Source organism: Haliotis asinina, chromosome 1 (assembly GCF_037392515.1).
Source record: "Haliotis asinina isolate JCU_RB_2024 chromosome 1, JCU_Hal_asi_v2, whole genome shotgun sequence".
In the NCBI taxonomy this organism is placed as follows: Eukaryota; Metazoa; Mollusca; class Gastropoda; order Lepetellida; family Haliotidae; genus Haliotis; species Haliotis asinina.
The window spans coordinates 56,498,487-56,515,411 of NC_090280.1; positions in this window are offsets into that span (position 1 = coordinate 56,498,487).

Below are 16,925 nucleotides of genomic sequence, written 5' to 3' on the forward strand. Positions count from 1 at the left end.
AAGGGTAAACGGTTACTGAAGTGAGACCTGCGTGACTTCGGGCATTTATCCCACTTTAAGCAGACATTTGCACAACTGCGGCGTTAGACTAAATCCAGATACCTAGAGCGTGGGAGAATGGGAAGATGGCACCGCCCCATCTCCCGCTATTATTTTGTCTATGTCTAGAGTAAGTCGGCAATGAATGGCCCTGGACTGCGAGCGATGAGCAAGTGTCAATAATGCATTTATTCAACACATTTGGTCATTTGGAACAGTTGAGACACGTCCATCCCGTGTGTAGTCGTGCCATGATAAGCTGACACATCTTTGGGAGATGTTGTTCGAACTTGTAATGGCTTGAAATACTATATGCACCATTAAATTGTTTTCGACATAAACTTAGGTCAGTGTCTAAGCACAAACACTCGTCTGGGAATTATCGATTTTGGAAATGACAAAATGTGCATTTTCCAACTCAATAATTCCTCAAGCACCGCCACCACTTCCGGCTGCGCAATACAAACATTCATCAACAAATTAAAGCATTTGCTGTAACGACATATGGTTATGTGAGTTGATAAGCAGTACTGTTTCCTGACATAAATCCCAAGTGCAAATTTGTAATGTCCCGAAAAACGCTGTCTTATATTTAAATACGCATTTTCCAAATATCTTTCCAATGCAGCTGAACCTTCAAGTATGGCTATCATTCATTTACACTACCCTTCTTATGCTAAGGAAATACCAAAGTAGTGGATAAAAATACGTTCATGCACTGTTATTAAAAAGGCAGGTGCGGAGCAAAGAAAACGATTCTGCGGTTAACTTGATAAAATAATTGTTTATTTTGTCAGGCCCCTATCTATTTATATGTTTCAACTATGATTCTATAAGAAACGGTTTATTTACAGTTTATTTTATTTCAATAACATAACGTAAATGATGCCCTAGAATTACGTAGATCTATAAATCATGATATTATCAAATCACTACATAAGTTTATTACCACTTACTCCTTGCAGGGCTAACGTATTTTTACTGTATGTATGTTTATAGTAATGTATACTGTATGTTTATAGTAATGTATACTGTATGCCTAATGTTACTTATGATTGCATGTACTGATAATCATGTTGTGAAATGCAAGTCAAGTAAATATAAATGTCTGGAGGGACATAGATATATGTGTTTAAACCGAATTTGAATATTACAATTATAACAAACGCATATTTTAAATGCTGTCGCATTGTAGATGTAGAGTATAGCCCTTGAACAAAGACTCGCGCTTTGATGGCTAATGCTAATTATATTCATGGACTTTTGTCTCTCGCCTAGCCATAGTGCAATGTTGTTTTAACAAGGCATTTTGGTCAGGCTCTGGCTATTTTTTAGATACGTTTATATTATTCTCTTATAGTATTGTAGTGTTTAGTCTCTCGTAAATTTCTGGGCGATTGGTTGTGTATTTTTTATAACTCTGTGCATACTTTGTGAACTGTCGTCGGCGGGGGAGACTAAGTATACATATAAATATATACTCGGTTTCCTACCTGGCAATAGTGTTGAGGGGCGGTGGGGTAGCCTTGTGGTTACAGCGTTCGTTCGTCACGCCGAAGACCCGGGTTCGATTCCCCACATGGGTACAATGTGTGAAGCCCATTTTCTGGTGTCCCCCGCCGTGATATTGCTGAAATATTGCTAAAAGCGGTGTAAAACTAATCTCATTCACTCAATAGCGTTGACCACCGCGAGTTTGATGTAGTCTCATCGCCTTCGCGGTCACCAACTCTATTGCGAAGTAGGAAAACGAGGTGTACATAGTATATATGGTTTGCAACATGGCAGCGGTCTGTAAATAATTTTGAACCGATTCCAGTGATCAACATCATGAACTTGGGATACGATGACACGTGTCTGCCAAGTCAGCAAGCCTGAACAACCAATCGCCTCTTACGACAAGCACGGGTAGCTGAAGACCGACTCTAACGCAAAATTTCTCAGGTCGGCTACGTGGCTCGCTTGTTTATCCGGAACAGATAAGCAGAAATTAGGTGATTGTAGGTAAGATGATTCCTCACAAAGGCGCAAAGTTTTGTTTGGATCTTACAAAAATTAAATCCATGAAAATAATTTGTTACACTAAATTAATATGTCTATGGTAATTACGTCTACTGTCCGTAATGTACATCAGTTCAGATGCTAGCTAGCAGCCGAACCGTTCGTTCATAAAGTCCCGAGCCTATATTATTCTTGTTGTCATGCCGTGCGATATTGCGTATAGGGGGTAGAAATAATACTTAATATTATACTTGCAGAATGAATCATGAAAAACGGAAACCTACTAAAATTAGCCGTAGGTTAAAAATACCCAACTTAGAGTGAACGACTTTACTTTCACGCCGCGTGTAGCAATATTCCAACAATATCATGGCAAGGGAACCCGAAATGGGCTTCACACGCTGTTACCAGGTAGGGAATCGAGTGAATGTCTGGGTGAGTTTAGTTTTACGCTGCACTCAGCAATATTCCAGCTATATGGCGTCGGTCTGTAAATAATCGAGTCCAGATAATCTAATCGATGACAACCGAGGACCAGACAATCCAGTGACCAACAGCATGAGCATCGATCTGCGCATTTGGAAACCGATGACATGTGTCAAGTCAGCGAACCTGACCACCCGATCCCGTTAGTGGCCCCTTAAGACAAGCACAGTCGCATTTTATGGCACGGATTGGTTGCTGAAGGCTTATTCTACCCCGGGACCTTCAGGGGTCGTAGGAAATGGAGCCCCGGCCTTCGGACAGAACGCCTATGCTTCATGTACATGTGTAGAGGATTGATTGCTCACAAGGGAATCTGGCTGAGTATCAGCCTCTCGCAACCAGTGCTGCAGGGAACCAAATCGACAGCGTTATTTATATTTGCTCATAATATCAAATCACTGGATTGTCGGTTCCAGAGAGCATTATTTACACTCTTTCGTTTAAAGGCTTGAATATCATTAGTACATCGTTGCTCAGCATTTCGTAAAAATGGACAAACCGCTTGGCGTTCATAGACTATACAGTCCTGGGCCACCTTTCACAAAGCACTAAGGTCATCGTAAGCCTCTAAGGTAACCGTAGTGAAGTGTTAAAGAATGGGAGTTAACCTTAGTAAATGTTGCTTCGTGAAAAGAGACCTATCTATTGCTTGTAATCATATGACTGGACTTGTTCAGTCTGGGTAGTCACGTGGCATGACTCGTGTTCAGTCCGAGCACATACGTCACTGGGCTTGTATTCAGAGCAAACAGTCTTGTGACTGGACTTTCAGTGCTGGATTTGTCTTGTATTCAATGCAAAAAACGCGAAACTGGGCTTTTGTTCAGTCTAGGCAGTCACGTGACTGGACTTTTATTCAAAGCAAATAGATATGTGACCGGACTTGTGTTGAGGGTCACGTGACTGGTACAACCCGACACATGGCTGGGTTTGTGTTTGGTGAAAGCAGACTCTTGAAAGGAATAAATACAGAATTATACTGATAAATGTAAACTCCGTTTAGGGAAGTCAGATTAACACCGTCACTGGCCATGGTCGCTTTTAATATGCTTCTCGTTTGCTTTATTTTCTAAAGCCGAAGTTTGTATGTTTGTTTACTGACCCAATTACAACAGACTCGTCTATCTCAAACCTTAGCGGACCAAACCTCACAAAATGCACACAGTATATTCATAACACTGTACATATTGTCACCGCAAATATTTATCTGTCTATCTAACTGTCCGTTTTAGTTTCTACACCGCCCAACCGGCATGTTACAAGTCACGTGATGACATTCATTAATAGAAAACCTGGAATCTGCAAACGAAATAAGTCAATAGTCATATTTCTTAGGGAGATATAATAATTCAACTTATTCTTTCTATTTAATCACAGATTGATTTTGTTGAAATTACAACTCATTTTATCTAGGAGAAGCGAAGCATGGTGAAACGATAGTAACCGAACAGAATTATTCTCGATGGCTCAAATTATTAATTTTGTGTTCACATTTAGAATAAAGAGCACACAGGTTCCATTCTCAAATTCGGTTTTCAAGAGGGTCAATAAATCACTGTATATCAACAATGAGTGGCGAATTACCAGTCGACCGTAGTGGCCATTTGGATTTGAATAACCAAATAAGGTAGTGTTTGGCCGTGCGGCCACGTCTTCGTGAGCCAGGGTTACCCTGGCCTGAGTCGGTCTCACAGTCTCTGAACATTGTTTTCCCTTCACTCATCCTTTTCTACAACACTAAAACCATAAATGAAGCAAGTCTATGTTCTTCTGAATCTCCCTTCGCACTGGTTCTCCTTTTCAATTTAAATATCAATATTTGTTCTTATCAAATTATACAGAAATTGTATGTACCCTGGTCTCATCCCGTAGATAGTGACGCGATATCAAAACTTGTGAAATGTATGGGGCACAACACAACAATACAATGCAAACAGTCATGTGACGTTTGCTAGTAGTCATGTGACTGGACTTGTGATCAGTCTCAATGTTTGTACAACAAGAGTTCAAATATAACATTTTGAAGATTAATAAGGTAAAAGTACAAATGCCATAATAAAGGGTTATGAGATTATATTTTACAAAATTAGTGCTCTAAAAAGAGGTAAAATGTAACATTTTATTACAAACATAGCACAATATAAAATATAAATATAGGTAACAGAAATGATGAAATACACAATTAAGATAAGATATTATGGTTAAATTATACATGATTTAATTTCCTACGAAGAAACATTTTGAAGCACATGTTTCCTATTATAGACAATATTCTTAAAAATAGAAAGTACGTATATCGTCATAAAGGGGACAGTGTAAAGGGAAGTGAGTGTCGTCCTCAAATTCGTATATACAGCGTTTGCTGTGGCGTTGTGTTGTGGAAATAGAGGGGGAGCAGTATCGGCATCTTTCTATCTCGCATGTGTCCATATGGGTTTTCTAACACGAATCACGGCGATTTCACTGAGAACAGTTCCGTCCGCATACACCAGTTTGGACTGCATCTTCCGCTACAGCTGCAAAATAAATTAAAAAAGAAAAACAGTTTGAAAACCCCAAACTTTGAACCGTAGTGTTTTTCTTTTATAAAAAGAACATTGCAGCACTGTAATTTTATCGCGGATCATTCCTGTCCCGATATTTTGAAGCGAAAATATTGCAATATTTCCAGAGGATGGTTTTCATTCAATGTGGCATCCGCAATATCATAACCATTTTTATATAATTCGCTATATTGTATCTCTTTACTGTAAATGTAGTTGCATTGTCCCATATTTAATTTATACGTTTATTTGATAGATTTCATCAATTACTCCGAATGACGCAATAAATGAATGTTTTCTATTGCATTGTAGGGAGCTCCAGCAACATGGAATTACTTCGACAGCAGCCCTGACATAAGATACTTCTCTGCGTGATTCTCTTTTATTCCGCGTGTTTTTTTACACTCTGATTCAAAATTGAAATCGGAAAAATTGCGAAACAAAATACGACAACAGAGCGATAATATGGGATTTAACACCAAGTGTACGTGGAATTTAGCTCGTTTTGTTCGTTTCAGGGTGTCTATTTCACTGAATTCTTATTCCCGAGAACGGAGATCCGAGTACTAAACTGCTGACTGTCACTCATGTCTGATGCTAAAATGTTCAAATCTAAAACTTTACAGACTGATGTAAAATCTTCCGCCAATGAATGACAAAACTTAATGGTGTTTATTTCGCCAGAAAACGTGTTTTCCTTACAAAGTCACACACATTTCATGGCAGGTTTATAAAGGATTTATCCGATCTGTGTTAAGTCCGTGTGAAAAATTACGTTTATTGCCAGCGCTACTGTATTTATTTGCAGTTCCACGGAAAGGTTCATTTGTACTCTTTAGTTATACAAGGAGCGTCATCTTACATGGTATATACAGCTGGGTTATGATCACTCTGGGAACAAACCTTCAAACACTTGCCAGGTTATACTGACGGTTGATCAAGGCGCCAGGCGAATCAACTCGCCTTATAAATGTGCCAGCGTTTTGCTGTGCCGGATGTGCTGGCAAGGGTTCGAATCCCCGTTCCGCCGCCTTATACCACAACGCAACACATGTTGTATGCAGAGTTAACACTTTTTTGCTGTCACAAAAACCCACACAACTATTTTGTTGATGACAGAGCAACGATCAAGAATGAGTAGCGGATCCTGGAAGTATATGGTATATGGTCGAGGTCAGACAACACTAATATAGGAACCGAATGCAGTCTACGCTGCGAAAGAATGTGGATCCACGAATAAATGTACGGAATAAAAACAATAAATATATCCGAGAGTAGTTCTCGACATGAAATATAATATAATGGTACCGCAAGGTGAAATCATTCCATACGGTTCTTAATGTAAATACATTTAGCTTTGGGTTCTACTGTAGGCAAAACTTCATTTTTTACATGAACCCTCACGTGCCTAAAGCACAGATATGATCTAACGCAGTTGTGACGCGCTATGTAAATCTGACGTCGCGTTATTCTGTTATACGGAACCAGGGGTGCAAATTACAAACACAACACGTTGGTTTCACACTCGTACAGGTGTATTACATCACGCTCATTTATTAAACCTCCATAAACATCTCATCAGACCCGCATCCGTCAATAGCTGTCAATAAAGTAATCTATTTCACACAAGCTGTAAACAGCCGTAAAATTACACTTAACAAGCTGAAAGATGCCGAAATTCGCGGATGCGTGTTATGGGGTATATTTCCCACCCTGGGTGATCTATATCGTACCCGGGTAGAGTGTTTACGGTCCACGTGGCTTTTTGTAAATGCATTTAAACCCCTCAGCGAAGGTCAAACCCCGCCCCTCTATACACCGTATCCCCATCCAAACCACTTCAAAGGTAACGGTTTCGGTTTGTTAAACGTATCACTGAATTTCAAGGATCTGCTTCCCTGAAACTAGGGGATTAATATTTCATCACTGTATTGAGGGTAGATCACTGATACCTGGGTTCATGTTCACAGATCTGTTTAACACTATTTATGTCCGACCACCCTGCTGAAACGTAAACCTAGGGAGGTCTGTGTAATCTCTGTACCAACACTTGCAACAAAAGATACGCTGGCATATTGTCTAGGCAGTCAACAATTCAAAAGGTTTTCACTTGTAACTAAACTCATATCTGCAAATGCTTTATATTCATTTTCAAAACTGTACAGAAGGGACTTTTCTACATCTTATTCAAAGGGGGGTAACTGTTGCGCGAATGAATCCGCGTCACTTTGGAAAGTTTGATTTGGCGCAAAATCTCGCATTAACTGGGGCCGGGGCGAGATTTGCGTGCGTGCAACTTGATCGGGCCATGAATCACCTTCCAATGAGAGGTTTATCCGCTTTGTAAAGATACAACAGATTTAACTTACTGGGGACTGATTTAGGAGCCTTTTTCGCGCATAAACGTCTACGGTTCACCTGCCTGGAGGCTAATGACACCGCCACCGGGTTCAGCCGATTCATTGCAGGATGGACCGTTTGCTCGGTATAGAAATATGGAAAGTGCCTTCCATGGGTGAACAGAACGCCGTGTTATCCATTCAGGTGTCACATACACATAAACATTCTATGCCGTCGGTAGGACAGGACATGCTTATCTTTTATACGAACACCTGGTGTCATCACTGATTGTCACTCATTCACTGCTATTTTGTTTTTGACGATTAATGCTCTAAAAGGAACCTGTTTATACATAATCGAGACTGGTTATCTGATGTCAGACCCGTTAAAGTCTGGGATAGTATAGGCCTTGGTTGCCATACAAGGCGACTATGCTTGTCGTAAGAGGCGACTAACGGGATCAGGTTGTCAGGCTCACTGACTTGGTTGACACATGTCATCGGTTTCCAGTTGCCCAGATCGATGATCATGTTGTTGGTCACTGGATTGTCTGGTCCAGGCCCGATTATTTACAGACCGCCGCCATATAGCTGGAATATTGCTGAATGCGGCGTAAAACTAAAATTAATCAATTACTCACTCACTATCTGTTGTCATTTTCTGTTTCCATATCAAAGCAACTGGGATATAATATTTATAATTATTTTACAATATACTAGAGCTTTCAGTTGAACGAAAGGAATGTCTTCCCAAATCTGTCCTTTTATAAAGGGTAAACACAAGGTCTAGCAGCCACATATATTAGTGAAGATCAAGACAAATTGGAATAAACACTAACACACACGCACGCACACACACACACACACACACACACACACACACACACACACACACACACACACACACACACACACACACACATCATCCAGTCCATTTTTGTTGTGCTCACTCATAAGAGTATTTATCAGTTTGGAAACGGGCCATTGCTAATGTAAATAATTTGATAGTGTGGATAAAACTGTTAAAATCTTATTTATCTATTTTCTTGTAATATTTATAGCCATTTGAGATATGAACATATTACAGTACAAGACTACACTGGAAACAATCGTGAATTATTTAGAGCCTAGAAACCTGAATATAAAATACAATTGAAACAGTTTACATGGGTATTTTTTTAAATACATATGCTTTCTTCGTCAATTTAGCAAACTACCGCACTATAGATGCTGAGGCGTGTACATCATGATGCATCTGTTGTATTATGAATGTACAATTGTATGTTTCCGTTGTTACTGTTTCGTGGTATGCGTCATACCACATGCCAGGTACAAGAAATAATGAAAGTGGATACTAGTAAACAAATACATCCACCAGTATTTCAGATTTGTATTTCACGACTAGTATGCATCATGTCTGTTTACCTTATTATCTGTTTCTTGTACCTATCGATTAAATTTAAATCATGGACCCGTTTATATGTGATTGAAAATATTATTTTGAATAGGGGTACTGTCTAATGTGGTTGGGCAATCAATATGTTCACAAAATTCTATAGATATTGCAATATACTGACACGCTGTGAAATAGGAACTCATCTGTTTGATCATAAACGCGTTGTATTCACCGAATGGACGTGTATATGCATATATTCACAGCATTTAAAGTGATGATTAGATATTGCAATTTTTAGTTATGTTCAGTATGAACGCAGTTTTATTGTTTCCCTTCACGTGATACCGTCAATACATTCAACAGAATCCAGAGATTACCGACAGAATATATACATGTTTAAGATGTCTTGTCATCTACAGAGGTTGGGATCAAATACTGTTTCAAAGAATTAATGAAAATCCGATTGAACTGATATGAACGTATGACCACCCAATTCTTTATGTTTCGACAGTTACGCTGCCATGTCAGGACAAATAAAGTGCAGTGATATGGAAGAATTCCGATTTGTATCTTACTATAAATGGTGTATATTCGAAAAAACACGGCTTATTGATATGGACAAGTAATGGGTGGGTAGAGCAAACCGACATTGACAAACGCTGGGAGGGTAAGGTCAGTTGACGTTGACAAGCACTGGATTGGTAGATTAAATTGTTGATAAGCACCACGTGGATATGAACAATGAACGCTGACAAACACTGAATAGATAAGGACAATTCACGTTGACAAACCTGGGACGGGTACAGTCAATCGAAGTTGATGAGCACTGGGTGGATAGGGACGATCGACATGGATAAGCCCTGAGACAATTGACGTGGACAAGTCCTTAATGGGTAGAGTCAATGGACGTTGATAAGCACTAGAGGGATAGGGGCAATTGACGCGGACAAGCCCTGGATGAGTAAAGTCAATCGAAGTTGACAAGCACTGGGTGGATAGGGACAAATGACGCAGACAAGCCCTGGATGTGTAAAGTCAATCGATGTTGACAAGTAGTGGGTGGATAGGGACAAATGACGCAGACAAGCTCTGGATGAGTAAAGTCAATCGATGTTGACAAGCACTGGGTGGATAGGGACAACTGACGCAGACAAGCTCTGGATGTGTAAAGTCAATCGATGTTGACAAGTAGTGGGTGGATAGGGACAACTGACGCAGACAAGCTCTGGATGTGTAAAGTCAATCGATGTTGACAAGCACTGGGTGGATAGGGACAACTGACGCAGACAAGCTCTGGATGTGTAAAGTCAATCGATGTTGACAAGTAGTGGGTGGATAGGGACAAATGACGCAGACAAGCCCTGGATGGGTAGAGTCAATCGACGCTGACAAGTAGTGGGTACATAAGTATGGCGGTCAACACCAATTGCAAACATACGCAGGTTAATCAACATCATGACAAACATGACAGACACATCAGATATCGATCTGCAAGTCCAATAGTAATTTTGCAGACATTATCGTCAGTGCACATTTACAGTAATGTTTTTTTACTTTTTGTCGTCAGTATACTGTACAACTGCCTGGGCTATAGTACTACTACTGAACGACTTAAACTCTTCTAGACTTCTAGATTTTACCACACCAAACGATATCTGGTGACCATAATCGCGAAAGAGCTGGCGTCAGCTTAATTGGGCCCATTTCTCTATTGTTTGGGATTTTTCAGCGACATTCCACAGAATGGACGTATAATGGACATACATTGTTACAAAACCAAGTTCAAATAAAACAAATGATATATGAACATAACAGAACATTACCCCAGAACAAGCACTATGTTCCATCAGGACATTGTACACAAGATATCATAAAATAGTATGTTATAAATGATACATGAGATGCTACACAAGCAAAATATAAAAAAAAACAACAAGTTTTTAGGTTTAATACCACATTAAAATCGTTTCACTATCAGAAACGACCTAAAAACGTTTTTAAACAAAAAGAAACATCGACACTGATATCGACCGTGTCTGAACTGCCTCTGCACCCACCCCTTGGTGTCTCGCTGAGTATTGCCTGGTACGGCCTACAGCGTTAATAGTTAATGCTCTGAAACCGCTTAAGCTTGCGATTTGGCACACCTCAACTGCAAAATTCAACTTCCGTGCATTTACCACCTCTGGAGAAATGAGTTATCATGTACATGTCTGAAACTTGGCGTGAACGGTATGTTATAGCAGTCACCTCGAGACAAGAAATCTCTTTCCAATAGGGCAAATCACGAAAACTCCCTTTTCCCAGGGCAAAAGAAATGAAGCACGTCGCATTTTTTATGACCTATGGTGTGTAAATGTAGCTGAAACATCGCAAGAAATCTGTCAACATACGCCGATCATGTTATGAAAGTTTAATACTGTAGGCGCTACTCCGTTGGACAAGAGAGGAGTTTTAGACTTAAAGAGCTAAAGTTACTTTAATCCTGAAAAGAAATTAATTTAGGTACCTGTTTTGTTGTCTGGAGTCATTGAAACTTGATATACTTACATAAAATCATAATTAATTCGTAGGTAGACGTGTGTCGGGCCGTGTCACCTGGTCGTAATTAATTTTCAATCAAGGTAAACTGGGCCTTGATCAAAGCTAAGAAATTAACATTGGCTGTGTTCATGTTAGTTTGTACACCCTGTGTGTTGATTCTAGGTGCAGGAAGGGGAAAGGGGGAAGAGGGGGGTAAGGAGGAGCTGGCATAGCGGGAATCTCATGAGAAAATACAGCCAGAGTTAGCCTGTGTTACCGTTCGTGCGTGATAGTTCAACTTTTTAAAAAAAATTTCCAAGATTGAGAAATGTGTTTTACGAATTTCTGATGGTAAATATTTAATTTCTTTGTAAAATCGCGGAAACTAATAACGCACTTTGAATGATGACGTATGACCGGTTGTTTAAAGCCGCCCTCAGCAGTATTCAAGCTTAATGACGATGGTCTGTATGTTTGTATATAGCCCAGCCTGGACCAGGAAATCCAGGGATTGATAGAACGAGCATCAGTCTACGCAGCTAGGTTACGATGACATGTGTCAACCATGTCAACCAGTCTGATCATCTGATCCCGTTAGTCGCCTCTGTCAAGCAAGGTTTCCTCAAGCAATGAGTTTCTTCAAAGCAAATCTGACCGGAAAGGGTAATATAGAACGGAAATGGTTACGTTTGGTGTATTTGAATATTAAAGGCCACAACACGTCTAGGTAATATGCATGTGATATTAATAATTTAGTTTATCGTACAATAGAGTCTGACTCAAGCAGATGGTTCTTATGATAATGGACAAGGTCTCTCTGTATCAAACACTAACAGAACGTCGGTAGTTGTCACGTATTGTAACTTGATGACATTACTCAGACACCTTTCTGCGAACACCTGGTGTCATCCTGATTTTGTCACCCTATCATGATTTGTGTTCTTCACGGCACATGAACTGTTAGTACGCGTGAAACGGACAAGTTATTTTATGACGTGGGGTTTTTAAATGATAATTTGATAAGCTGTTACGACCAGAACACGTTTTATAAAGTATTTAGTGAACAAATACATATCTACTTACAAACACACATTTTATATGTTATGTTACTAAACACAGTTTTCACATTTATATGAAATCCTATTTAAGGTATTAATCATGTGTGTGGGTGTGGGTGTGGGTGTGGGTGTGGGTGTGGGTGTGGGTGTGGGTGTGGGTGTGGGAGCATATAAACATTGGAAATACGAAATATACACATATATTCATTTAACTATTTAATCAAATAAGTATACTGCTCCTATTTTCAACGAACAGGGCAAGTAGAAATCAAAGATATGCCCGTCTGTTTTCTGGTTTAAGTTATTTATAACAAGCGCTCTCTGTGTCAATCACCTCGATAAAAATAATTCAGTTAGTTCCTTTGTAAACATATTAAGTATTTACACCAACCCCATCCCCAAATGTATTAATCAGCCGATGTGAATGGGGAAAGGTAACTAATGTATAAATAAAGATGGGCAAAGAATCTCTCCCTGTCGCACCCTAGTTAATTACACAGTACAAAATGGACATATGGCCATCCCGCTGATATCTGATCAGCTCATGTCACAAAGGTTATAGAACAATCATCAGAACATCAAAGTGACTGTAAAACGGGAACTCTCGGATCAATGATACCGGACGAGCCCAAAGTGGACAAATGCACGTGTATTATTATCTGACAACAAGTTCGGAATTTACCGTACGAGAGAACAGACTGTATTAAAACTAATAATAAATACGAGCCATAAAGTTGCGATGCTTGTGCTTAATGGGTTCCTCGTCGCTTATTCTGAACAACAGCGCTACCATTTGGCGCCGTCGGCACCAACTGCCTTTGTATTGGTACATCGTTTGGACTCAACGTTATTCTCACACCTTTTTAGAAGGATGTTTTTGATTGAAATAAACAGTTTATGGTGGATGATTTTATGTAACACTTTAGGATGTCACAGATAATTAATATCTGTCTGTTTCGTGTTTCTGTTGGTTAATAACACTTACTCATCGAGTAGGAAGTGTTTGTAATTTCGTGTTTCATGGACAGAATTTCTGAAAGCAGATCTCTAAAGAAATGAAGTTTTCTTTTAACAAAGAGGTAATTTGATGTTAAAAGTTGTTTAACACGCGCGTGAAAGCATGTGTGTTTGTGTACGTATGTGCGTAGGTACGTTACAACATTACTTGTGTTTGTAGGCTTCAACATGAGTCAGATGTGATCTTCAGTGACCCATACTAGTCGAAGGATACGACTAACAGGATCGGGTGGTCAGATCAGGCTCGTTGAGTTGTTGACACATGCCATCGTATCCCATTTTCTTAGGCTGGGGTTGTTGTCAAAAACTGGACTGTCAGTCCCTGTTATTGACAGACCCTCGTCATGCAGCTGGACAGTTGCCTAGTGTGGCGTTAAACAGCAATCGAACAAAACACAAAATCGTACGTTTCACCACCGTGTTACTGTATTAAATTCATTCACCCACTTAATCATAGTGCTGTAAGTCCTAGTTCAAACCCAATATCTTTTGGTCTTAACCCCTAACGTGCACTGATTGTTACAAGAGGTGAGGTGGGTTAGTACGCTGCTGGAGGAGAGTGTCATACCCTTACAAAGAATCTGTAGTATACAAATACTGATCCGTGTGTGAAGACATACAATACAGCGATTAACATCAGTGACCAGTTAATAAAATACAAGCGACTAGTTGATTGTTATGTGATCCGGTATTTTTGTGTTTGTCTATAGTTTAATACGATCGAGTTATTTCAGTTCACCTTTTTCACTTTCAAATTGAATTTTCAAACTCAGTATTTTTTCACTGTAACATTAAATGTGCCATTGATCTGATATTATTGGTTATTGAAAACGTTGCACGGGTTCATAAAGCGGCGCATTAATGTGCATCATAAGAGGCAATATCACTTGACAGGGCTTACCTGAATGGTCATATATTACAACGTATTCAGCACGTTATATTTTATAACACAAAACACTCATAAATACGGTTACTGTGCTTAGTTTCCAAACAAAAACAATTTCAAACGTGTCAAAAATCTTCACCCAATATTCACAATTTTCACATTTTCGAAACTTCGCATAATCCGTTAATTTAGAAAACGCCCATAAAAAGACCCTCATAATTCTAAATGACCCCTTTAATGGAGTCTTATGATACTGATATTTGGACCTCATTATGTTCAACAAATTACCTATGAAATGTTTACGGACGTTATCGACGAAAGTGACTCCACAATAAGGTCAACGAGTGTACAATTATTATCCGACGATCGGTCACATAAAGCTTCTTTGATTTAAGTTGAAATTTTGCCCAAATCCTTGTATAAATCGTCTGTGGCCGTCTTAGCTTAACAACTATATCGTCCCAGGTGTATGTATCACAGCGGCCAAATGGCTACATTAATAGGAATTTACGTGTTAATTTATGCCAAACTTATCCCACCACGTGCCCGGCTCGTGCATTGGCATCTTGTGTTATATTGAAACCCATAAGGACCTGTTAAAAAAGATATTCAAAAGATAAGGAGCATAATAATGAAGTTTCTCATCCAGCCACGAGTTTAATGTATTGGAGTTTATAATTCGCATGTAACATTTATGATGCTTTAACAACACTGGAACTAGGCACGCGGCGAAAGTGCTGTGTTCTTTATTTTCATGTTTTCTTTATCAAAAGATAAGATTAAATGATAAAGTTTAGAATATAATACACTTGATTAAACAGGTAGGCTGGCAGGTAACGTGATAATTTATTCTTGCAAGTAAGCGTGGCGCTTGTGTCGAAATCGGAAAATGTCAGATTTGCTCAAAATGATCGCTGCAAGCTGAGTCTTTGTCTCGTTTGCGATGAATTTGTTTTCGAAGTTCTTTTGTGATTTTTTACTCATTGTTAGAAGAAATTGATACCTTTTTATTATTTGATTTTTTATCAGGTCTTATCAGTCTTTGCAGACAATGTATGATGGAAATCAAATATTCCGTTATGAATAGATAACTTCTTTGAACACCATACACTTTGATCATCGAATAGTAAAATGACATTTTCATTGTACAAAGGTGAAATCTGTACTTTTGTTAAAAAAATTCATTGTCAACATGCAAAATGATTTTGTTCAGAATTTAGACCAAGTTCGGTATTAACACGGTATGATGTTGGACCACCCACACAAGGATTTTCGAAAGATTTTGTAAAGGTTATATTGATGGGACAAAAATTGCAGGTGAATATTGGCGTCAGTATTAAGATTCATCTTTGGAGAAATTTCACAACAACACTGGATTAACAAGGAATTAGCATGTGCGCGTACCCACAGATGCACATATGTATTTGTCTGTCCTCACTGCATTTTGTCACAGCAAGAAAATGAGACCAGTATTTCACTTTTTTATCTAAATACAAATAAATATTTCCATAGTTTATTATAGTGAAAATATAAACCTTAAGGGTTATCCTTACTCTTACTATTTCACACAAAACAAGTGTGTATGCTACTGTACTTCATTTTGAACGTCGACAGGTTCCCCTGAAGGCGTAGTATCAACGTGTACACTATATTCTGCACACTAAACTTTGTTTTGTCATTGAATGTGTACCGCTTCAGCTGAAATCAATATATTTGAATTATGAATTATAGTGTGTCCGCTTTGCTTTCGCACAACAAACGTAACAATATATTGTAAATATCTTACTAGAGGAGACCACTAGCAGCAGTAGCAGTAGTAGCAGTAGCAGTATTTAGTAGAAGCACTAGTCGTAGTAAAAGGAATCTAAACCAACCAACCTGACCTTGTTTCATAAATACATCCAAGGAAGTTATTCATACAATGAATTTTCTGTGACTTTGGACACAAATATGATTGCCAAGATTTAGGAAATTTAGGAAATATTGGCCTTCGCTGACCATATGTCACGTTTGCAGCCCAGAAATAGTCCTTCTGAAATTCATGTAGATGACGGCAGGGTTGGGGAGTCCTCATATTGTTCGAAAAGAATTACTACTGCTGCTGCTGCTAGTAGTAGTAGTAGTAGTAGTAGTAGCAGCAGCAGCAGCAGTAGTAGTAGTAACTACAACCGTCACCAATAACAACGAATCTGAGGTGTTCAGCGTGACGTGGAATACTGCTGGCGCTCCCTCACAAACGTTTCTTATCTAGGATGCCAGTCAGTGGCACCTGTGCGAGAGGGAGACAAATCTGCCCCCCATGTTAAGGTGAGTCCTACCTCCAGCACACACATTACACGAAACTCAAAATAAACAATACAGGCCCAACAAAGGCCACCATCGGTTATGAGACGCGTAAAATTTAAATGGTTATTTAAACACGCATTCACCACATATTTCCAAATTAAATAGCTCCTTTACAATGAGAGTTTTTAGCATGAGTGTGATGTGCTGTACTAAAAAAAAACACATTAAAAATACATCAGATTCGTCGCCTAGTGTGGAAAGATAAAAAAATGTATATCACCCACATCGGTGCATATCAACGAAGGAAGAAATGAATATTGCTTTACGCCGCAGTAGTCATTTTTTTAGCAT